The 25,640-nt window shown below is 38.0% G+C and overlaps 1 long non-coding RNA gene across 2 annotated transcripts; it reads left to right on the forward strand.

The window, feature by feature from the left end:
* The first annotated feature begins 225 nt into the window (after positions 1-225).
* LOC123593240 lies at positions 226-25,640 on the forward strand. Of its 2 annotated transcripts, none has more exons than XR_006710206.1 (4): positions 226-450; positions 3,496-3,585; positions 6,450-6,527; positions 25,418-25,640. It is a non-coding gene; the product is annotated as an uncharacterized LOC123593240 (long non-coding RNA). The 2 variants fall into 2 exon arrangements; XR_006710207.1 differs by having other exon boundaries at positions 3,499-3,585.

Here is a 25,640-nt window from a genome sequence, read left to right on the forward strand (position 1 = left end):
TGGGTAGACTGAGTTCCAGAAAGTTTAACCAATTTATTTGTGATCTCAAGCTTGCAGGCAACAGTTTTGGGATTTGGATCCCCTTTAGAGTGAAAGCAGCAGAAGGACCAGCTGGGGCCATTTCATGTACTTCTTTAGACAACAGGGTTGTGCTGCCCCAACAGGTTTTGTTCATGTTGTAAATATGGTAACAATACCATCTCTGACTTTTTGTTTCAGTTGTATCCTGGAAGAAAACCATCAAATGGCAGAGGCAGAAATGTTTACTTCTAAGAAACAGTAGGACAGATCTGATTGATTTGGACTGAGGCATACTGACAATTCAACAGTAGCTGGCTGAAATTGCCTTTTCCAACTGGAATAGGCAAGCCTCATCGAGAGCACTGTAGTCAGCCCGCACCTGCTGCAGGAATCCTTTGCAGTACTTCCGAGGCAACGCGCATCTTGGAGGTATCTTAAGACTCTGTTATGTATTTATTATGTTCATGAATATCAAAGAGGTGGAGGACAAGTTTGGAAGCTTCAGATAAACTTCAGATAGGCTCTGGGAACTTCTAATTGCATTTTTTTAAGTTGTGTTTTATGTATACTCTTTATAAAAGATTTCTTCCCCATAAATTCCTAAGAGACTGTTCCTTAGCCTGCACTCAACAACTGGAAAGTTTTTTGTCTCTTAAAATCCAATTGATGTTTAGGTGTCTGTGCCTTTGTAATGTCCTCGGTTGCTTTCCCAGCAAGATGTTTGCACTTAGGACTTCGTTTTGCTTTAACTTTGGCAAAGATTTACCCTGAGTCTGAGGCCAGGAAGGAAGTCATTTAGGCCCCAGAAGGACAAATTCATCTTGACTGGTAAGTAACAGAAAATGGGTTTGTTGTTACAGAAAACTTACAGGCTTAACTTGAGCAGCTGTGAATGCTGCAATCGATTTGAAATGGTTGTTTTAAAAATAATTAACTACAAAAACAAATGCATAATTAAATTCTAAATATTGTTATACTGGTAGGCATGTTTATATATTGTAATTAGTCTGAGGTGAGAAAAAGAGCCCAAGGAGGTTCCTGAACCATTAGAATACTTCCAGTGTCAGAATGCTTCATCCTTCCCTTCCCTATTTTTTTGCTCCACCCTCCTAATTTTGTTACTTCTTAGTCTTGAAGAGAGAGAAATATAGGGGAAGAAACGATAGAAAAAGGCAGAAAGATTGGTACTTGCTAACACTGGAATAACAAATCATATGACATCAGCGGAGAATCAGTTCGCTCGGAAATTCAAATATGTGACCTCCCCGTAATGTAACATGAACGATAACTGAGAGTTGATCTCTATGTTTCTTAGAATGTGTCCTTTAACAAACGCACAGTAAATGTGCTGTCTCTGGAAGGATTGACCAGTGTGTAAAGTCTTGTTTCACGCAACTTGAAACCATTGAAAAATATTTTTGTGAGTTACCTTTACATGTCCTCTGTAGGACAAAGATAAAATAAGGGAAGAATAATTTTTATATGACAATGAAATGGACTCTTAAGGGTGGAGGAAAGGATTGGAACAAAAAAAAAAATGTCAGTACATTTAAATTAAATTTGCTTGCAATGATTGGTTCAGTTTCAAAACCTCTTCTGGTTAATAACCATTTTGCCATACACCTTAGCCAAAGGTCACTACTATCCTGACGGTTCCACCATTATAGATTAGTTTTGCCTACTTTGGAAAATTATACACATGGAATCATACAGTATGTTCTCTTTTATGTCTTTCTTCTTTCATTCATGAGATTCACCCATGTCATTGCATTTGGTTTTAGTATGTTTGTTCTCATTGTGTGACCGTACTACACATTATTTATTAATTTGACTGTTGAAAGATATTTGCTTTGTAGGACTGCAAACCAGGTATGTGGAATCCTGGAAAACCTTTTTTTTCCCCCAAGGTCTCTGCCTACATAAATGATTTGAGTAAAAATGAATTACAAAATTTATGGGCCTATGTGATACTGATTTATCAATAAACATTTAGAATAATAGGTAGAGAAGAGGTACTTACAAATTTGTTTATTGTCCAATTGGTAGTCATAAAGATTCTTCATAACATCCAAATATCTTCTAAATAAGACCCAGGAATTATGTCTTAATGTTCTTAATTGTCACATGTCTTATTCCTGGCTAATGTTTTTCTTACTATAACGAAAAGTGAGCAAGACTTTACTATCTGCAATGCCATGGCTCTTCAGCACCTGTTGGTATTGAAACACCATTGATTTTCTTGCCTTTGCATATCCCTAATACCTTTTTGTTAAATGCTGGTTACTTTATTACCCATGATGTTGCATCACCCATGTGACATCTGTGAATATTGGCTTCCAATGCCTCTCCCAAAGATTGTTACTTTACTTCATTGATTGTGACCACACATGCAAGTCTTATCCATAGTGTGCAGTGTCAACAAGAATTCATTTCTAGCCATGATAAATTTACCATTCAGAATTTTATAGGATAAACATAGAACAACACATCTTGTTAGCTATGTCTTCTCTTGAAGTCTTTTGACTAGAATCAGTATAATCCTAGAATGTGATATCTTTTGGTGTTGGTTATAACCCCTGCCTTGTACTTCTTCCCACCATTGGGAATGATCAGCTAGGAGTCGATCAGTTTGTACAAGCAGGGTGGTTCCCGTCCATACAAGGTATATCCCTGCCATGTTCGGTATGGCTTAAGAACAATCAAGGGAAGCATCAAGAGGACCCACTGGCATTACAGAGCATCAGTCTGGTTAGCCCATGGAGGAGATAGCTATGAGCAGCCCTGGAGGACTGGCGGATATGAGATACACATTCTATGGAGAAGGTGGGGATTGTAGTGGCTGTTCATATGGGATGAGTGCTGCCACCCTCACCACTGCCAGGTGCAATAGACTAGATGTGGCACTGAAGTAAGAGCTGATACATGGATGTACATAGGTGGTGAAGTTGTCAGTGGACTGTTAGTAGCCCAGAGCCTGTGTCTATCTTGTGTCACCCCAAATTACTATATTAGCATCATTCTGGTGACTCAATCCCATATGATTTTATAGAAAAAAAATGCCAAACAAGGAGTCCTGGACCTCCTTGGGACATCCAGTCAACCCCATGAGTGGGTTAGAGTGTTGGAAAGCACCTAGGAGAGGGGAAACAGGGAGCAGTACACATATGAGTCCTAGTCTGGGCTCAGACACCCTACATGGATGGCAATACCAGCTCCAGCTGATACTACCCACTTGAAAGAGATAATTGCAAGGAAATCACTCAAAGCATGGGGTTCCTTGAGGCATTGGTAGGTAGAATGCTGCATGTCTAAGGATGATACTATTGGGTTGTTTCTAGTTTTAACCATTACAAGAAAGCTATTATGAATATTTTTGGTGCACATATGAACTGATTTCTGTTGACCCTATACTCAGAGTGGAATTGACTATAACTAATTATATATAACTGAACATAACATGCATGTTCACTTTAGCAGGTGCTGACAAGTTTCCAGAGGATTTCTATCAAGTCACACTCTCAGAAACCTGACAATATCAGATCTCCACACCCTTGTCAGCATTTGGTGAGGTCATTATTGTTATTTAAAACAAAACAAAAAGAAATAAGCTCTTCTGGTGGATTCAGTGGGACTTCATAATGGTTTTAATCAGATTTTTCTGATGAATAATGATATAGATACCTTTTCATATGCTTATTGGATATGTTGGTATCCTTGATGATTTTCAATTTTTCTATTGACTCTATTTGATAGAAAAACATCTTTTTTTCTTATTGCTTGGTAGAAATCTTTTTCTTATTGAATGTAGGAGTTCTTGATATATACCTTTAATACTAGTCTTTTATTGGTATTTGTATTGCACATATCTTTATCCTATGTAACATTTAGGTTTTTATTCTCTTAATGGTGCCTTTGAGTGACAGAACATTTTAATTTTAATATAATCCAACTTATCAACATTTTCCTTTATTGTTAGTACATTTTTGTCCTGAGAAAGGCTTGATTTCAGCCTTTCATAGGGCAGTTTTTTCTATTTTTATGGACCACACTCTTTAGGGTTTCATCTGAAATTCTGGGTTCTTTACCAGAAGGAACCTCACCTTGGCAGACCCTGAGCTCTAACCCTGTCTTTCAGTATCAAAAAACTTTAGATATTTTTGCTCATTGTTTTAGCCTCTCAGACTTACTTTCCACTTGTATTCTTGGTGACTTGCATATATAGCTTTGGTGTCAGCTAACATCTCGTGGGGAGATTGCATATAGAATTTTCTAACTCACTTTTGTGCCATTCCTTCCTCTGTGATCTTGGCCCTGCAAATCTGGGCATCTCCAAATTCTAATTTCTGTCTCCCCAGCCTGATGGAACTGCCTCCAGCTCCAGATTGCTTTCTGCTTCTCTTTCCTGGGCTGCAAATTGGTAAATTCCTCAGGAAAAAAAACCCCACAGAGGCAAATTTGAGTCTCACCTCAGTTAGCTTATTTTCTGTGATGTTGATCTTTCAAGTCCTGTCCTCTTTGGATCATTTATGATGCTTTCAAATATTCATTCATTCATTCATTCATTCATTTTTGTATTTACTCAAAATAATCTGCTTTTATTGTTGATCTGAGAGAGAGAGAATTACTCTGATGCATGACATATGCTATCATGCCAGAGGTGGAATGAAGTCATAGTTCTTAAAATAATCCTTTAAGCATGCTACACCTGGGGAGTTTCACTGGTCCTAGTTGGTATCTAGTTCCAGCTTTTCTCCATCTTTATGGCCCCTCCTATCCCTTATCTCTTTCTTTTCTGTAATTTTATTTCTGTTCCTCTTTGGCAATAAAAAATTCCTCTGTTTACCTTATGCAGAGTACTGCTGTTCTCTCTCTCTCTCTCTCTGTCTCTTTCTCTCTTTTAATCCTTGAACTCTGTAGTCACCTTAACTGGCAGGACCCATTGTCCATTCCAAGCTTTTAACTCTCATGTGAGGATAGTTCCCACTTTAAGAGGAACTCTAATGCAGTTGTTAGAAAATTGTCCCCCTACCCATTTCTACAAAGGTATGTATCAGTTTTTATATAAATGATACCTAATTCCAAAGAGAAATTGAAGTGGCTTGACAGAAGGAAGTCAAAGTCCTTATGTCTGAAGTATATTTTTTGTTTTTATCTTGCTCTTATTTTTTTGAGTAATATTTCCTATATATATATATATATATATATATATTCTACTATGTTCTAAAATCTTAGAAAATATTTAAAACTTCAAACCTGACTTGAAACTTCTTGAAATTAAAGGAGACTTATTTATTTACTTATTTCTTTGATGTTTACTTATTTTTGAGAGGTAAAGTGTGAGTAGGAGAGGTGCGGAGAGAGGTGGGGGGACAGAAGATCTGAAGTGGGCTCTGTGCTGACAGCAGAGAGCCTGATGCTGGGCTTGAACTCACCAACCTTGAGATCATGACCTGAGCCAAAGTCAGATGCTCAACAAACTGAGCCACCCAGGTGTCCCTTCCTTACCTAATTTTAAAAAAATTGACTTCTAAATGAAGCACTGATGCTAGGAATATTGCTCTGTTAAGCCTAAGTTTCCTTTAGGCTCATCCTCTGGATTCACTTAGATAAATTATCATTTGCACAGACTCTCAATGTATATATGCTGTTCACTCATTCAACACATATTTATTGAGTGCTAACTCAGTGCCGTGCTCTGTGCTACGTGCTAGGCATACAATGGTGAGCAAAACACACATGATCTCTGTCCCCATGGAGCCTACTGTTCTGTGGGGAGGAGCAGATATTAGTAAAATGACATAAAATGCTACCTCAATCTACAAACGGAAAATTGTTGACAAGAAAATGTGCGGCCTCTGTGATAGCACAGAGAGATCACATATTGGCTGGGAGTTGCTAAACAAAGCCTCGTTATGTGGATATTTCACCTAAGGTTACATGCAATTTCTATCATTACTCTGAATAATCAGCAAGGTGAATGATTTTGTTACAACTGTGTGCTACAACTATGTAGCATAACATTTCTAATCATCATGAGACCATCACATTAATAAAATTCCAGTATATAAGACGTATCCCACAAGCCTACATATTGTATGGCTAGGATGTCCTTTATTTTAAACATTGCTCTATTTAATGGCATAGGTGGATGGCACAGGGATAGAGAAAAAGATGGTTCTTTGTTGTATAGTACTAAGTAAATTTAGATATTCAGTGTATTGTTTTAAATTTTTATTTATGCTTCCAGTTGGCGTTGCTAGGTGGAAAGAAGGATGTGCTGATATTTTTCAGGGCAGATCATATTTACTTCTGGTCTTTGAGCATAAACTTCAACATATATACAAAAATGATGAAAATTGAATATCTTGGAAGAGAATACCTGCCAAACACTATTGTCACTTGAAATGCTACTAATTCTGTTCTTGCAGCTTTGCCGAAGGAACGCTATGAACAAAGCATGCAGGCATGAATGTGTGTCATATGCTCAGGGAAGGGCGAGCATAACAGTAAGTACAAAGAGAGGTAGAATGGAGTGGAAAAAATAGAGTGGACCCAGATTACAGGTTGAGGGGTGTCCTGCTAAGAATTTGTAGGTAATAGGGGAGCCACTGAAATGGGTATGTTGTGGCAGGGAGGATATCTATTATTTGGTAAGATTGCTTTGAGAAACCTGAGAAAATGGATTGAAACGAGGAGAGTTATGGACTGAGCCACAGTGAACAGATAATATCTGGGAAGGGATGGTATTCGAGAGTCTCAGATATGTCACCTATGATTAAAGATAATCTCTGTTGTTGTTGTTGTTTCTTTCTTTTCTTTCTTTTTCTTTTTTACTTTTAGGAAAAGCTTAACAACTGGAGAATTTTAATGAATCTGATAGGATTGCGAGATTACTAATTAACAACAATCGATCTTCATTTCATAATTTGGGGTCCCTTATCTGATTTTCCTATTACCTTAAGCATTCTATGTTCTGACTTTTTGCTTTTGATTCCCTCAAACTATGCTGCTCACAAATGAAGAATACATTAATGTAAATATGTAAGGAAGTTCTCATCTTTATCATTTGCTCCTGAGCCTTGGACAGTTCTGATGTAAATCATTTTAGAAGCTTCCCTAATTAAAATGGAAACCCATTGTGTCAGTTTGTCTGAAGGAACTAGAGTAATGTATATTTGAATGTTTGTTTGAATATAGCTTTTAGGCTATTGACAGAAATTTGAGAAGGAGGCCAAGTTTAGCAGCATGGGCCCAGAGAAAGACCAAAGCCAGGCATGAATATTTACTGACAGGCGGTTAAGCAAAACAGCCACTCTGCTGTTTGTCTTTTCACTGTCCTGGATATTTGCTTCTTATTAATCTTTTAGGATGTATTCTTCCTTTGCTGAATCCATTATTAAACAGAGAACAGACATTGTGTTAGTAGCATTGTTTGTTCTTGCTCAGGTTGATGGAGAAAAAAATATGTTGGAGGTAGTTAAAAGAAGTTGTATTACTTTTCTAATTATGTGCATTTACAAACAGAACAAGATTTCTAAAAAGACATCCTGTATTTTTAGTTGTTTTTAGGTAAGAAAAGTGTATATCTTAACACTAGATTGTAGAGAATGATCTCACAAATTCTCTAAAATCTGCCTCTTGCTCCCTGGGAGTTTTCATAGAATTATAAAAACTATTATGCTGATGAGTTTTTATGATAAAAAAAGAATACACTGGATTTTGTGTTTCATGGGCCAGCTATGGATTGCTTCTCTAGGATGATTTGGCCATTTTTATCTGCAGTATTTTTTTGGCAGTATTATTGTCTTGTAACAATTAAAATAATATTGTTCTATTAAAATTAAATATGTAGCTACAATCTTCATTCTTTTAACAACCTTGTAGTTTAGAGATAAGGTTGCTGAGGCCCAGAGAGTTTGAGTACCTTGCCAAATATCACGTAATGGTAAATAAAGACACTGATATTCAAATTTAAGTCTGCCTCCAAAGATCCTATTTTTTTCTGATATACCCTGCTGCTTTTTCACAGAGATAAATGTCACACCAAATTATTTTTCTTCTTCTACTCAGAGGAGGAGGATGAGGCATGGAGGAGTTGTGTCTTGACGATATGAAGCAATGAGACCTTGTTGTAATAAAAAATGGCAGCCAGTCTTTCAGTGGCTTGCTCATTAGTGTCTCAAAATAAAGAATTCAGTTCTGATGATGGCAAATTCTTGGCAACTAACAAAAGGAAGCAAAATACAAACATTTTGAAGTAGGCTTCTACTGATACTTCTGTCTGAGAGATTTATACTTTTGTCTCTTTGTTTTCCCAAAGTGTCCGTTTCAGGAAAACCAAATCTCCATTTCAGTTTGACCTGAACGGGTTGTGTGAAGCCTTGTCACTTACTGCTTGATGGATGATGTCATGATGAGTGGCATGTACAAGGATGGAGTCAGTGATCTCAAACTTCCCAAAGCTTGATTTGTATTTTAAGAACGTATATGTCTGGCCAAAAGGAAAGATACATTCAGTGGCAAAGAAGCAAATTTTGGCATTTTAAAAGCCCATATTGTTAAATTGTGAAACTGTATCAGGGATTAATAAACTACAGCCACTCGGACCAGTCTCCATCATCTGAACTTGTTTTTGCATGGCTTCCTAAGTTAAGATGGTTTTTTACATTTTTAAAGGGTTGTAAACCATAAACCAAACAAACAAATTCAAAAATGCAAAGAATATGAAAGAGAATTTATGTGCTCCACAAAGTCCAAAATATTTACTATCTGCCCATTTGGAGGAAGAGTTTGTCTATGCCTGACCTATACAATGATGGTTAAGATATCTAAACATATACCAATTCTATTCCATGCAGCTTGCCTTAGAGAAACAATAGATTTGTGCTTGAATCCTATTTACTGCTTGTGTGAACTTGGGTAGAATACACAATGTTCTTGAGGCATGCTTACCCATTCTTGAAATAGGTATAATGTTATCTGTGTCATAGCATAGTCAGAAAGATTCTGTATGTGAAGAAAGTTTTAAGTGTCAAAGCAGATTGCAAAGTAGAATGTAGAGTATAATCTCATCTTTGTAAAAACATGTTTATTTTTACGATTTTATTCACATGAAAAATGCCTGGGAACATAGCCACTGAGTTGTGTTAACAGTGGCAAATGCCGGAGAGTGAGAATAAAAAAAAAAGTTTACTCTATTTTATATGGTTCTGTATTACATTTTTAAAAGGTACTTCTTTGTTAATTACAGAATAAAAATAATTTAAAAACTTTTGGCTTATCATAGGGATAGGGTGAGTGTTGATCCTTCCTTTTTCCTTAAAGAAGAATAAAAGATTCTCCTGATGGCAGATTCTAATTTGTGGATTTGAACAGCATTTTGGAAAAGGCTTCAGTCTTAGCCTAGGATAGCAGAGCTCAGATTATTTAGGAGAACAAACATGTAAGTGTCTTTTAAAATGTACTTTATTGTTTAACAATTTGTAATGTCTTGACTTCTGAAAGGAAAATTAGATTCAATATTTCATTTCAAGTTTTAGCCTTTATATGGTTGGATGGGGCATCCTCAAATAGGATGCCATCCTCCCTGCATCTCACTTGGGGGAAAATTCCACCACTTATGTGTCCATCTGGACTTTCTTTTATCCCTGAAGTCAAATTCATGGAAAGCTCAGCCTAACCTCAGTGGACCCAACACTTCTGTTATTATAGACTGTTACTATGACTGAAAGTATTTCTGTAATTAATGAGAAATAAAAGACATAATTGGCAACGTTCTCCTTCCATTATTGCCCAACTGGGGCTCCATCAGGTCTATAAAGATTTCAGATTCTCTTAGACTGTTAGGCAATGCTGTTTGCCATGGTCTGGCTTCATCCAGATATATAATGTAAATTGAAAGAGCATTATATTTATATAATGTAAATTGAAATGTAAATTTCATCTGAAGTTGAGGAAACATGCCCATTAGTTTCATTCCTAAGTGCTATGACTTCTAACTAATGATGCTTTGGTGAAATTCCAACACTGTCAGTATACCCAAACATCCTCAAGACCCCACAAAACTGTAAGATCCCAGGTAAGGTTACTTGAGCAGCTTCTCACCAAGACTGATGGTTACTCTCATCCTCTGGAGCTGCCATGCTCTCTTGTTCTTTGCACAGTGCACAGGCCCTGCGTATCATTCCCTGTAACTCCCACTCTTCCAGGACCAGTTTGCCTGCCTCGGATTTCTCTCACACCTATAATTCTTTTTTTTTTTTAATTAAAAAATATTAATGTTTATTTTTGAGAGAGAGAGAGAGAGAAAGAGCACGAGCAGGGGAGAGGGCAGTGGGGGGAGATAATAGATAGATAGATAGATAGATAGATAGATAGATAGATAGATAGATAGATAGAAAGATAGGGATACTCTTAAGCAGGCTCCACACTCAGCCTGGAGCCCAGTGTGCGGCTGGATCCCATAACCCTAGGATTACGACTTGAGCTGAAATCAAGAGTTGAACGCTAAACAAATTGAGCCATCCAGGTGTCCCTCTCACATCTGTAATTTTGATTCACCCTCACACTCTATCTTTCTGAGGTGTGGGTCATCCATTTTCACCACTGCTCTCCACTGGCCCTAGGATTACCATTATTCATCTTTTAAATTTTTTTTTCAACGTTTTTTTATTTATTTTTGGGACAGAGAGAGACAGAGCATGAACGGGGGAGGGGCAGAGAGAGAGGGAGACACAGAATCGGAAACAGGCTCCAGGCTCTGAGCCATCAGCCCAGAGCCTGACGCGGGGCTCGAACTCACGGACCGCGAGATCGTGACCTGGCTGAAGTCGGACGCTTAACCGACTGCGCCACCCAGGCGCCCCTCATCTTTTAACCTGTTTACAAAAGCTTTTCTTCTTGGAGATGTTTCTTTTACAGGATACAATGCAGTTGATTTAATTTTATTACTCAGCTCTCTTGAATAGGATTGTCTCTGTGTTATGTCTCCGTCCTGTTAAAGGGATAAACAGTCTGCAGAGAGGAAAGGAAGATGGGTTGGTTTAAGTTCAAGTACAATTTTACGTGGCTTCCACTCAAGATCCTACAAGGCCTGATGAATCTCATTCCTCATGTCTGTCTCAGTGTCGGTCCCTTAGAATGCTGTGTTGTCTTCCCGAATCTGTCCACCACCATGGCTATTCTTTCTCAGCCAAGCCTTCAGTTATAGCTTTGTTTGGTCTAAAACTGTGAACAGGGCTTGGACCTTTCCCATAGGAACTTTGTTTCTTAGGAAAACTTTGGGAGGGATCTAGTTGTCTGATAAAGTTCCTCTCTGTATTCTATGACTTCGTTAAAAAAAATGCTTAAAGGTTTTTTTTTTAATACTTTGATTTTCTAAAAACTGCAGAAGACAGTATACACTTCTCATACTCTTTGCCCAGTTTTCCCTGTTGTTAACATCTTACAATAGTACATCTGTCACAACTGAGGAACCACCATTGGTATATTCCTATTAACTAAACTCAGTCTTTATTTGGATTTCACTAGTTCTGTGATTCTTAAGGAGGTATTTTTTTTTGCCAAAAGCACAGGGGATATATAGGACAGTGTTGCCTGTTATATTTTGGATTAAGCTCTGATCCTTTCTGGGTAATTTGGGGTGGTGAGTGCCTTGGTTGACAATTAATTACATTATTTTCTAGGTGTGTCCTGATTAAATGACTTGAAAGGGGTGCCATTAGGGACAAACATTGTTTTTCACACAGCAGTTCTTTGCGTTTTCAGAACTCCAAAGTAAGAGGACAGATTAGGGGAACCGGCGTCTTCTTTTAGTGAAACCTTTCGCTGAGAAAGAGCAGGCAAAGGCCTCTGCTCCAATTTTAGTATATGTGCTGCTGGAGGGAGCACCAAAGGCCTCTGCTCATGTGGCTCCCCCTGCCCTGGGGCTTCATGGGAATAATGCTGACTTCAGGCAAAACTACAGTGCCTGGGAGAGCAGTAGGGGCTAAGTAAGGTTTACAAATAGGTTAAAAATAAAAATCATTTGGATTTTTGGAGAAAGCAGAATGAAGTGAAACCAGGATGAACTTAAAAACATAGAAAACTATTAAAGTGCCCAGGGGGATTTGGGTTAGTGGTCATAGAAAATCTTGTATGATTACTGTACCTTCTTTAAATGTAAAATCTATCTCGTAAATGTTCTGAAGATACTGTATGTTTGTGTGTGTGTGTGTGTGTGTGTGTGTGTGTGTGTGTGTGTGTGTATTTGAGCTGGCAGGGTGACATTTATTAGGCAAATAAATATTGAACAGCTAGCTAGCTGTGGACTAGACACTGTAGTAATTACTGAGGATACTGAATAAAGAAGACTGTTCTTGCCCTCAAGAAGCTTATGACCTGGCTGATGGTGACCTTACATATGTATAGCCTAGCAGTTTTTCTTTTCAACTATTTCTCTTCCTCCAATTTATACTGCATTTTATCTGGCATGGAAGGAGATGTCTAGCTATGGCAATATGACCATTGTCATAAGTTTGTCCTTATGACAAATATAAACACAAATTATCACCTTCATTAACAAATGTTGATTAAGTTTTTGCTCTCTGTAGCACTTTTACCAGCCATTAGGCAAATAAAACCAATGTAAGACATACTCTATCCCTTTTTTACCCAGTGTATTATCCTAAAAAGAAAAACAATGGTACAAGTTAGCCCCAGTTCGTTCTGAAGAATGTTTCAGATTTAAATTCTCAGGGAGATTAGAAAAGGATGCAGTCGCTTCCAACTGGAACCGGAGGTGAAACCTCATGGAAGAAAGCCTCAGATTATGCACCAGAAGTAAAACCTTATATATTCACAGGGTTTTTGAGGGTTGAACTAGACCAGCCCAATTTATTTAACACCCCCCTGTTTTCGTTGGTATTGCTCATTTTCTCACCTTTTTGTGCCACGATGACCAATTATGGTGAACATCATTCATTGCTCATTAGCTGTGTTAGAAGAAATGGTTAATATAGATTAAGATTGGCAGCAACAAGCCATGCCACCCTGGGAGTTAACACAGCAAGTGTGGAAATTATCCTGGTCTCTTCACTTCTCTGGGTTCCAATGCAGACCTTGAAATCCCCTATACCAGTGACTAACTAACTGGTTATCTGTATATTGTGCCACAGTATAGACTTTTGGCCCAGAGTCCTAGTTCATGATAGAAGTAAATACTTATTCTATGCTTTTTCTTGAAGTCTCCAATTGCTGTTTTACCCATAGGATATAGTTGGAGACTGTCATAATTCTGCCATAATATTCCAAATTTAGTTTTCAAACAGTCTTTGTCACATGCATTGTTATTTTTAAGATACAAGTGGCACAAGATTTATTATGCTATAGTCATATATATATGTATATGTGTGTATGTATATAATTTCCTACCCCCTAAGAGGTGAATTCTTTAGAGGAAATGAAAATAAAAATTTCATAGGGTGTAGGGGAGAGCAAATGCTCATCACAGACTTATCTGACAAGTCTCTTTCAAGAGCCTGTCCACAGATTGAAGATTCACTCTTTGCTCAATTTGCATCCTTGGCCCAATAAATGTTTTATGACCTCCCTCTATGAGCACTCACAGCCAGAAGGAGGTAATGCAAAATTGATCTGTATATTAAAACTGCTGAGCCAAGCGGGCTTGCTCCTGGAATTACACTGATTATGTGTATATGTGATTCAACAGGCCCTATTGAGACACCATAGTATTTGAAAAGACACCCATCAGCTGCATTTTTTATATACACAGTTTCTTCTTTTCCTCCTCCTCTTAACCCTCTGGACCAACTCCTATATTCACATTTTTAACTCCCTTTGGGCTCATGAATAGCAATAAGTGTTTTCAGAAAAGAAAATGCTTCACCATTATGCTCAGCAGTCTATTATTTCTAGAATACAAGGAAGGACATAGACCTTCAAATCAAACACACAGAGGTCGGAATCCCAGCTTTACCATTTAATTGCTATGTGGATTTGGGCAAATTATTATATCTCTCTGGGCCTCATATTGCTATTTTAAAGTAGAGATAATAACATCTACCTGCCTGAATTGTTGCAAATATAACTGGTATAGCCAGGCTTTCGCTGTCTGTGAATATAAAATGAGGTCCATTTCCTTTCATATCCATGTTATGATGGTGGAGTTAACGCTGACATGATAGATCCCCTTAAAGCATGCTCTAATTATTTCTGGAAATGACACCAGGTTCTCTTTTACATGGGCTAAGAACAGATTTCTTCACGTTTTTCATTCTGTCCTTTTTTGACAAGCTCCCAAGATATTCATTTATATAACAACTATTTTTATTGATACCTATTTTGTGCTAGGAGCTTTTCTAGCACATGGGTTATTGCTGAATAGGACAGACAAGGTCCTTGTTTTCGTGAAACTTATAGATTATGTGGAGCATCTGGGTGGCTCAGTTGGTTAAGTGTCTGACTCTTGATTTTTGGCTCAGGTCATGATCTCCCCAGGTTTGAGAGTTTGAGACCTGCTTTGGACTCAGCTGTCAGGACAGAGCCCAAGCTGTCTCTTGGGATTCTCTCTCCTCTGTGCCTTCCCCATGCACACATGCTCTCTCTCTTTCTCTCTCTCTCTCTCTCTCTCTCAAAGTAAATAAACTTAAAAAAAAAGAAACTTACAGATTGTTGCAGGTGAGGGGTGAGGGAGTCAGACCAAATAGATAAATAATTATAGATAAGGATACTCTGAAAGAAATAAAGCAGAGAAATCCTGTAGAAATTGACTAGCAAGCTGTTATAAAGGAACAACATTAGAGATGATAGGTAGTTGACATTTGAGCTAAAACCTAGATGGTGAGATGGAGCCTACTAAGTGAAGATCAGAAGTAGAGGAAGGACATTCCAACGTTTATTTATTTTTGGGACAGAGAGAGACAGAGCATGAACGGGGGAGGGGCAGAGAGAGAGGGAGACCCAGAATCGGAAACAGGCTCCAGGCTCTGAGCCATCAGCCCAGAGCCCAACGCGGGGCTCGAACTCACTGACCGCGAGATTGTGACCTGGCTGAAGTCAGACGCTTAACCAACTGCGCCACCCAGGCACCCCGAGGAAGGACACGGGGATTCCAGATTGAAGGAGCTACAAAGGCAGTTTTGAGAAAGAGCCACGGAGTTAGAGCAACTGAGGGAAGAGGAGTATGATTCTGGTCATCAATTCTGACATGTGGGTTTCTTCCCACACCACCAAGCGCTTCATCAACACCAGGTGGGTGTCTTGCAATTCAACTCAATTCTGACACTATCTACCCAGGAGAGAGCATCAGATTCCACAGGGTAAGGGTTTAGTCCCATAACACTCGATACTGTCCCACCCTGAACTTGCACTTCAGATGCCAGGTTGCTACCTGTGCTTTTGACTGACTGGCTATAAATCAGAGCTTCCCATGACCCCCTCCTTTGGGTTCATTAATTGCTAGAACAGGTTACAGAACTCAGGAAACCAGTGTACTCACTAGATTACTAGTTTATAATGAAGGATATCAAAGGACATGAGTCAACCTACATGTGAAGAGATATATAGGGCAAGGTACAGGGAAAGGGCACGGAGCTTCAATGCCCTCTCCTTGCACACAACTCTTCCCGGATCTCCATGTGTTCACCAGTGAGGAAGTTCTCTGAACTCTGTCCTTTTGTTTTTTTTTTTTTTTTTTTTGGTTTTTTTTTTTTTTTTTTCAACGTTTATTTATTTTTGGGACAGAGAGAGACAGAGCATGAACGGGGGAGGGGCAGAGAGAGAGGGAGACACAGAATCGGAAACAGGCTCCAGGCTCTGAGCCATCAGCCCAGAGCCCGACGCGGGGCTCGAACTCACGGACCGCGAGATCGTGACCTGGCTGAAGTGGGACGCTCAACCGACTGCGCCACCCAGGCGCCCCTGTCCTTTTGTTTTTTTTTTTTTTTATGGAGACTTCATTATATAGGCAGTGTTGATTAAATCATTGGTCGTTGGTGATTTATTCAGTCTCCAGCCCCTTCCCCCTTTCCAGGGAAGTCAGGTGGGTGGGACTAAAGGGTCCAACCCTCTAATCATGTGGTTGGTTCCTCTAGGGCCAGCCCCAATCCTTAGATGACCTAGGGGCTTTCCAAAGGACACCTCATTAACATAACAAAAGACACTCTTTGTCATTCTCATTGTTTATAAGGGTTCTAGGAGCTTTGTGCCAGAAATGAGGGATGAAGACTAAATATATGTTTCTTATTATAAATCACAGGGAGTATAACTGAAACGGTGAGAAAGGGTAAGGTAGTACAAGGTGAGTCTGATAATTGCCCAGGGGCCTGATTATGTATGTCCCTGCAGGACATCAAAGGGCAATTAGAATGCCTGGAAGATACTGATTGATATGTTTTAAGCAGATAAACCACATGATCTAATTTACTTAAAAAAAAATTACGTTAAAAAAAAAAAACAAAAAACTTCTGGCTGCTGGATGTGTAAGAATATGAGTACAAGTGTGGAAATAGGGAAAATATTTTGGCTATGATTGTAGTTCAGATAGGAGGGGTCACCTGGGTGGCTCAGTGGGTTAAGCGTCTGACTTTGGCTCAGGTGATGATCTCATAGTTTGTGGGCCTGAGCTCCACGTTGGGCTCTGTGCTGACAGCCTGGAGCCTGCTTCAGATTTTCTCTCTCTCTCTCAAAAATAAACATTAAAAAATTTTTTTCTGGCAGTGGCTTGCGGGTATGATACAGAGCATGAGTTCTGTTTTTCATAAGCTGGTACTAGTCTTACTATTGAAGATGTCAAGTAGTTAGATATACAGCCTGAAATCTAGGGTTTAGAGGATGGGAGATTTAAATTTGAGAGGTATGAAAACATATATATAGTATTTAAAGCAATGGATGTGGATGAATTATTGGGGAATATGAATGGGAGATAAAAGAAGAGGTTATAGGATCATTCCCTAGAGTACGCTAACATTTAGAAGTCAGCTAAAGAAGAGAAGAAAGTAAAGAATATTGAGAAAGAGAATTAACGAAGCTGGAGGAAAATGGAATAATGTATGATGTTCTGGACTCAAGACAAAAAAAGGCTTTTAAAAAGGTAAGAGTGTTTGAATGTACGGCTAAGAAGTGCAGTGAGAGGAGACAGAGAAGGGATTACAAAATTTGGCAGCATGGAGATCACTGACAAGATCCTGAGGAGCTAGTTCATTGAGTCATTGACGTAAAGAGTGAAAACCCAGTTGAAGTGAGGTGAAGATAAGATAGGACCTGAAAAAATGGATATAGATAAGTATTTCCAGACATTTGGCTATTGAATGAAGTAAAGAAAGGAGACACTCTTTGGCAGAACATGAAAGGTCCAGAAAAGAACTTTTTTTGTTTGTTTGTTTACTTTTTCCAAATGGCAGATCCAGAACGTGTATACTTTTCAATGTTAATAATCCTTGGAGAAGAATAATTGATGGTCTTGGAGAGAGGGTGAATCTTTGCCACAGTGAAATCTTTGAGAAGCCAAGAGAGGATGTCTATAGAACACAGGTGCTCTGCTGGCATTTGATAGATAAGGATTGGTCTTTCATGGTAGGGGAAGAGAAAGCAGTGACTGCACGTTCATTTTGGGGGAAACTGAAGACAATTCCATCTGATTATTCTATTATCTCAGTGGAGTACAAGGGAAGGTTATTATTTAAGAGTGAGCAGGGAAGAAGAGGGGTTTTGGAGGGTTTGCGGAGAGAAAAGATGTGAAATAGTCTCTGAGGGGAGAGGCAGTGCCAGTCTTTAAGGAAATGTTCTGGTCTTGCTGGGCAGGCTTGAGTACCCTCAGAGAAGGAAACAAATTTAAAGTAAGACCTATTAGCGTGGTGGAGTGCCTCTGCTCCTGCACACGCTCTCGAAAGTGCTATTCAACACACAAAACACTGCTGGCGGCTGCTCTGAGAGGTGCTCTGTGAGGGACTAGTCCCTTTGGGACCACGTTCCAAGCATAAAATGAACATCCACAGAGCAAGGCTACAATTTTTAACAAAGTTTTGGATCTGGTGGAAGGAAGCCATGATGGTATGAATTTAAAAGTATTCTTGAACATAGCTACTCTTGCAGTTCACAGGAGAATTTTCAAGGAAGGTCTGATGAGCATTTTGATGCTTATAAGTCGACTGGCTCCCAGGTAGGTAGTAAGGGTCAGTTTACCCTCTCCAAAGAGAATGCCCTTGAGAGTGGCTGTTCTGTGTCCAAGAACCAGGTACGCCAAGGCCCAGAGAGACGAAAATACTTCATTCTCATCCCAGCCTGAGGTGTTTCCCAATCTCCATTTTTTGTCCCTAGAATTTTCCTCTTTCCAGGTTGACTGACAATAGTAATATAAAATCACATTTTTAAAGCTTATTTATTTATTTTGAGAAGGAGAGAGAGAGAGAGAGAGAGAGAGACAGAGCGCACATGAGCAGGGTAGGGGCAGAGAGAGAGAGAGAGAGAATGAGAGAGAATCCCAAGGAGGCTCTGCACTGTGCAGAGCGTGACATGGGGCTTGATCCCCATGAACCGTGCGATCATGACCTGAGCTGAAATCAAGAGTCAGTTGCTTAACCGACTGAACCACCCAGGCACCCCAATATCAAATCACATTGAAGAAAGTCTGTCTTAACCAAAATGGTTGTAGTCTTACTTAATGGCCTGAATAAAATAACATTAGTGCATTTGGATTATTCCCTCTAAATGACATCATGTATAGAACACCAGTTCTATCAACATCATCATCATCAACATCAGGTTGAGTGTGATCAAATACTTTTTTTAAGTCAATGAATAGTAGCTTGAGGGCAAAGCCATATCTGTATGCTTTTTCCGTAGTTCTCTCTATTTCAGCTTCATACTTCCTATTTGAGCTACTTAAGAACATATACAATTCCAATGAGCAATAGTATTTTTTTAATCTACACACCATCCAGGAATACAGCTTGCAGAAACACAGTTTATGCAGGGCAATTTACATTGCCAAATAGAATTCATGGCAGTGAATATTTTATATTTTTCCCTAAAGAAAATATGTGTGTGATGGTTTTACATTTGCAGAATTATGGCTCATTCAAGAGGTTCTCCCCCATGCCTTAACTACAACAAAGGGTTTCTGTTTCCTTCCACAAAGAAGAGTTGAGGTCTCTTCTATGTTGATGTATAGATAACCCCAGTGACTTTGTTTGTTTGTTTATTTATTTATTATTGAGAGAGAGAAGAGAGAGAGAGAGAGAGAGAGAGAGAGAGAATGAATCCCAAGTATGCTCTGAGCTTTCAGTGCAGAGCTCAATGTGGGCTCAAACTCATGAGCCCATGAGATCATGACCTGGGTCAAAATCAAGAGTCAGATGCTTAACTGACTGAGCCACCCACGTGCCCCCCCTCCACCACAACTAACTTTTAAATAGTAATTTTCTGAGGTTTCCAAAACATTTAGGGTTGAGTTGTGGTCTAAGGACCTTGCTAAATGAATTTTAAAGATCACATGTTTAATGTGGCTTGAACATACCTACAAAATAATAGGGGCCCTATCTTATAGATTTTAAGTTCTATATAAGTTAATGCTATAGTATTATGGTATCTACATCATAGGTAGATACCTAGAAAATGTAGATTCTTTTACCTATAATAATCATTGTTTCTTTCAAAATACAAAATTAAATTATTATAATGTACATTACTATTAGTACAAGTGCCTAAATTTGCATTATATACTGCATTTCTGCTACTTGAATGGTTCTTCTTCATGGGCTTATTACTCCAGTTTATTAAAAATCGGCATTTGCTATAAGATGGATTTGTCTTGAAACTTTCCCATGGATCTATTTATCAAAATGGCTTAATTTAACTTCTAGGCTATATTAAAAATAATAAATTATAATAGTAAAATTTTATTATACCACTTTATTAAAAAATAGATTGTTTGCCATACTGGGAATCCAATTTACTTAAGTGTTTACACTGGTGGGGTGATTACAGTAGGGTCAGAGAAAAAATGAGAGGAAAAGAGAGAGAAAGAGATTTACAATAGATTACAGCAAGAAAATAAAACCTTATTGGGGCGCCTGGGTGGCGCAGTCGGTTAAGCGTCCGACTTCAGCCAGGTCACGATCTCGCTGTCCATGGGTTCGAGCCCCGCATTGGGCTCTGGGCTGATGGCTCAGAGCCTGGAGCCTGTTTCCGATTCTGTGTCTCCCTCTCTCTCTGCCCCTCCCCCGTTCATGCTCTGTCTCTCTCTGTCCCAAAAATAAATAAACGTTGAAAAAAACAAAAACAAAAACCTTAGAGTATGACCATGTAGGTTAGCGACTATAATCACAGAAAAAGGAAAAAAAAAGGACGATGTCTTAATGACTGGAAACGAGATAATTGCAAATAATGCACCAAACTCCAGGCTACTGCATGAAGAGCTATGAAACAGAAAATCTTGGCCTGTTGTGAAAAAAATTAATGTTTCTGATATTCCTTCATTCACTCACTTAATCATTTATACATCAATCCTTGCATCATGTTTAGATGAGAACAGTGAAGAAAAAAATTGATGTCTAAATTCTGAAAAAAGGTAATGAAATAAACTCCTATTTGGTTATATGTCTTTCTTTGTAGAGACATGTGCATACTTGATTGGTAATCATAATTAATTCTACCACTTTATAAAGGATTAAACCTGCAAAACTATAAAACTCCTAGTAGATAACATAGAAGAAAATCTAGGTGATGTGGGTATGGTGATGCCTTTTTAGATGTAACACTGAAGATGTGATCCATGAAAGAAACAGTTAACAAGCTGGGCTTTACTAACATCACAAACTTCTGCTCTGCAAAAGACAATATTAAGAGACACAGAAGACAAATTATTTGCAAAATAGTTTTTGGGAAAAATATTTGCAAAAGACACATCTGATAAAAGACTGTTACCCAAAATATACAAAGAGCTTTTAAAACTCAGTGGTAAGAAAATAAACAACCTGATTTAAAAATTGGCCCAAGACACCTTAACAGACACCTCATCAAAAAAGAGACACAGATGGCAAATAAGTACATGAAAAGGTGCTCAACATCATATACTTAAGAGAAATGGAAATTAAGACAACAATGAGATACCACTAGATACCTGTTAAGATGGCCAAAATTAAGAACACTGACACGAAATGCTGATGAGGATGTACAGCAACAGGAACTCTCATTTATTGCTGGTAGAAATACAAAAGGGAACAGCCTCTTGGGAAGACAGTTGGACCGTTTCTTAGAAAAAGAAGACATATTCTTACTATATGATCCAGCAATTGTTTTCCTTGGTGTTTGCCCAAAGGAGTTGAAAACTTGCGTCTACACAAAAATCTGCGTGCAAGCGTTTATGGCAGCTTTATTCATAATTGACAAATCTTAGAAGCAGCCAAGATGTCCTCCAGTAATTGAATGCGGAAATAAACTGATATATCCAGACAACGGGATAGTATTCAGTGCTGAAAAGAAATGAGTTATTAAGCCATGAAAAGACATGGAGGAAACTTAAATACAAATTATTAAGTGAAAGAAGTCAACCTGAAGAGACTACACACAATAATTCCAACTAGGACATTTTAGGAAAGGCAAAGCTATGAAGACAGTAAAAACATTAGTGTTGGCAGGAATTTGGGGGTGGAGGGAGATGAATTTGCAGAGCACAGAGGATTTTTAGGGTAGTGAAAATACTCTGTATGATATTATAATGGTGGATATGTGTCATTATACTTTTGTTTATACTCGTGGAATGTACAATGCCAAGAATGAACCCTAAGGTTAGCCATGGACTTTGAGTGACTGTGATGTATCGATATAGGGCTATCTTTGGTGAACAATTATACTATTTTGTTGAGTGATGTTGATAATGAGGAGGCTATGCATGTGTGGGGGCAGAGTTAATGAGAAATCGCTGTACCTTCCTCTCAGTTTTGTTGTAAACCTAAAACTGCTTGAAAAAGTAGTCTTTAAAAAAAAGCAGGCCCTTGACATCAAAAATCCATATGATCTTTTTGGCCAATAGGACTACTGTGAAATTGAGATGTGCTGACTCTAAGTGTATAACACATACCGGATTTTGAAGTGATAGTAATAATGATAAAAAAATACAAGATATCTCAATTTTATGTTATATGCTGAAATGGTATTATTTTGGATATATTGGGTTAAATAAAATACATTATTAAAATTAATGTTGCTAGTTTCTTTTGCTTTCTTTCAAATGTATCTAATAGAAATTTATAATTATACATGCAGGGACACCTGGGTAGCTCAGTCGGTGGAGCAACCAACTTTTAGCTCAGGACATGGTCTTGCGTTTCATGGGTTTGAGTCCCTCATTGGGCTCGCTGCTGTTGGCACAGAGCACGCTTTGGATCCTGAGTCCCCCTCTCTCAGCCCCTCCCCTATTTGTGCTTTCTCTCCCGAAATAAACATTAAAAAAAAAACTTTAAAAAATTATAAGTGCAGCTTAAATTATATTTAAGGACAATACTGCTCTAGACCAGTCTGCCCCCAAATAATGAAAATTGTTGGAAATAATGGAGGAATTAAAACACACATACATAAATAGGTATTTAAGAGAGGTTTGCGACTTTTAAGGTGCAATCCACGCTTCTTAGATCAGAGGAATTTATATAGGTTTCTTCTGATTTTGACTTAGAATTTATTTCTGAAGATTTGTTTTACGGATTGTGCTGACTTTTTTGTTCATCTCTCCTAGTAAATTAATTGCGCTTGCAGGATTTTTCTTTGTTTTCCGGTACATTTTTCCTTCCTTTCATGTTTGTCATCTATTCTCCGACCTGTTCCAAGGGTTTGAAATTGACTCCATATGTGACTTTCCATATGGTGGATTTTGAGGATCCTCTGAGAAATGATCTAGGGTGGGATCTATGTTTCTCACTGTAAAGTTGTTTATGGCTTTCCATTCTCAGCCATCCTTTGGGCATCACAATTCTGACTTTCTTACTCCCACCTCCTCTCCCTCCTTCCCTTCACTCTGTGTGGTATGTGCATGTGTACTTTGGATTTTGTGGGAGTTCAGAATGTGTGATGTCTAAGAATGGAAACTAAGGTAGGTTTTTTTTTTTTTTTTTTTTTAAGCTTGTGTAAGAAACAAGTAATCAGACAAATGCTGTATAGGATTTTGTTGAATATCGGTCAGGAACCCCGTTCTGTTTGAAATGAAGTAGCATCCAGCATATTGACATGAATGAAGCTGACACTTGGATGCAGAAAATTCACTGAATATAAATTTAAATATTAAAGAATAATGAGGTTATAAGTGCCTGAAAAATTGCTTTTGCTCATGCCCAGTAGGAATTTTCATGAGCATGGAATTATGTAACTGTTTCTGCCTCTCTGAAATATTACCAAAGTTTAATTGGCAGTTGTACAATTGGGTGGAAATTTTTTAATGGTTTACTGTTTTCTATAGATTGAAGTCTTCACTTATTATTACAAAATGTCTTCATACATTTGACAACAATAAAACCCAGACAGACAAAATGAAAATGTTGGTACCTTAAGAAATGTAAGATGTTGGTCAATTTATAAAGTGGACAGATCTGTTAAATGTCCAGGAATGTTAAGGTATTTTACCCTCTATTTATTTTAGACAAAAATATAGTCGCAATTTATAATTGCTTATATTTAGATGTTATTATATGTGTATCTATATGTGTATAATAGTCCATAAGATAAATGGCAGTATCTTTCATTATTGTCATATCTTTACTTCTGCATCTTTATATTTGTGAAATTAGATATTAATTTGGAGGTTTAATGAATGAAATATTTATATGCAGGAGTTCCTGGGTGGCTCAGTTAGTTAAGTGTAGGATTCTTGATTTCAGCTCAGGTCATGATCTCACAGTCATGAGATCAAGCCCCAAGTCGAGCTCTGTGCTGCACATGGAACCTGCTTGGGATTCTCTCTCTCCCTCTTTCACTGTCCCTCCTCTGCTTGTGTGTGTGCCTGTGCTGTCTCAACATAAAAAAAAAGAAAAAGAAAAAAAGAAATATCTATATGCAGATTTACTGCATATGTTTCCTATTTATATATATTCCCATAAATGAGTGAACAAGTCTTTGCAAGATGTTTTGTAAAAATCATTGTTCTTAAGATATTCACTCATTATACCTAAGCTTGGGAATGGATATTTTTACATTGTACCTATCTTTTGTTCAGGTGAAATTTGTAAATATTAACTGAATGTCTATTATGCGCAGGTGCTTCTTTCTACTTGCCTAATGGGGCCACTGATACTGATGGTTGTATTGTGGTTTTGTGTGAAAATGTCCCTGTTTTAAAGCATTTGACTGTGATGGGACATAGGTCAACAGTTCTCAATAGTTCAGAAGAAAAGAGTTTTTTTGTACTTATAATTATACACCATACTTAAAATTTTTCTGTAAGTTTGAAATGTTTCTAAAAAACAGAAGGAAAAAAAAGACTATCACTTGGCAACTGTTTGAGCTTGGAAAAATAACTTCAATGTTCTGAGCTCAGTTACCACACATACTAATATCTTTTTAAAAAAGTTTTTATTTACTTATTTTGAGAGTTAGAGAGCACACATGGGCAAGTGGGGTAGGGGCAGACAGAGAGGGCAAGAGAGAGAATCCAAGCAGGCTCCACACTTTTAGTGAGGATCCCGATGTGGGGCTAGATCTCATGAGCCACAAGATCATAACCTGAGCCAAAGTTGGAACATTAACCAACTGAGCCACCCAGGTGCCCCTGGGCATACTAATATCTTAAAAAGTTGTTTTAAGGATTAGGATTGTAAGTTAATTATAGATTTATGACTTCCTATTTTATTCAGTGGTTTATAATTTGTTAGAGTCATTATTTACTTTGATGATCAAATTATTCCATATTTGCTAGTGGGAGCCCCTTCTAATTTGAAAGCCTGTTTTAACATCCTTACAACAATCCTATTTTATGATTAAAAAATCTTTAAATTGCATCAGTATAGCACATCAAAGTACACATGACATAAGGGCATTTGCAGACATCTCAGAATAGAGGTCCGGACAGTGGTTTGCAACAACACAAAACAAATACAAAGTCCCTGAAGAACCACCGTGTTACAGAGAATGCAGCACCTGTAGGAGGTGTCTGTGATGGCAAGCACTGGGACAATAACCTGAAGTGTTGTTTGCTCTATTCATGGTGGTAGGCAGGGTAACCCTCTGATTAAAAAATAAAAAAGACATTTCCTGACTTATTTCAAAAAATATTAATCCCACAGAGAAAGAAAATCATGGTTAGGGAAAGGGAATTCTAATATTTTTGCTTATAATCTCTGAAAACTGAAGAGATGAAATTAACAGAGGGAAATATGGGGGGAGGTTGTAATTTCCCTCTTTTTCTTACCTTTAGGAAAAACCAGACCCAAGCTATTCCAGACACATGATGTTATTTCTTCAAGACCTCCAAAAACAGGAGACTCCACCACCTTCTCAGTCCATTTCAACATCTACTGATACTTACAGCCTGGAATTCTATGTCTCTAAACCAAGTATCATGTGCTGCTTTAAGATGAAACCTGCTATTCTTGTTCCATAGTCAAAAAAATAAAAATTCTGGTTATCATTCTCTTCAA

Source organism: Leopardus geoffroyi, chromosome D4 (assembly GCF_018350155.1).
Source record: "Leopardus geoffroyi isolate Oge1 chromosome D4, O.geoffroyi_Oge1_pat1.0, whole genome shotgun sequence".
In the NCBI taxonomy this organism is placed as follows: domain Eukaryota; kingdom Metazoa; phylum Chordata; class Mammalia; order Carnivora; family Felidae; genus Leopardus; species Leopardus geoffroyi.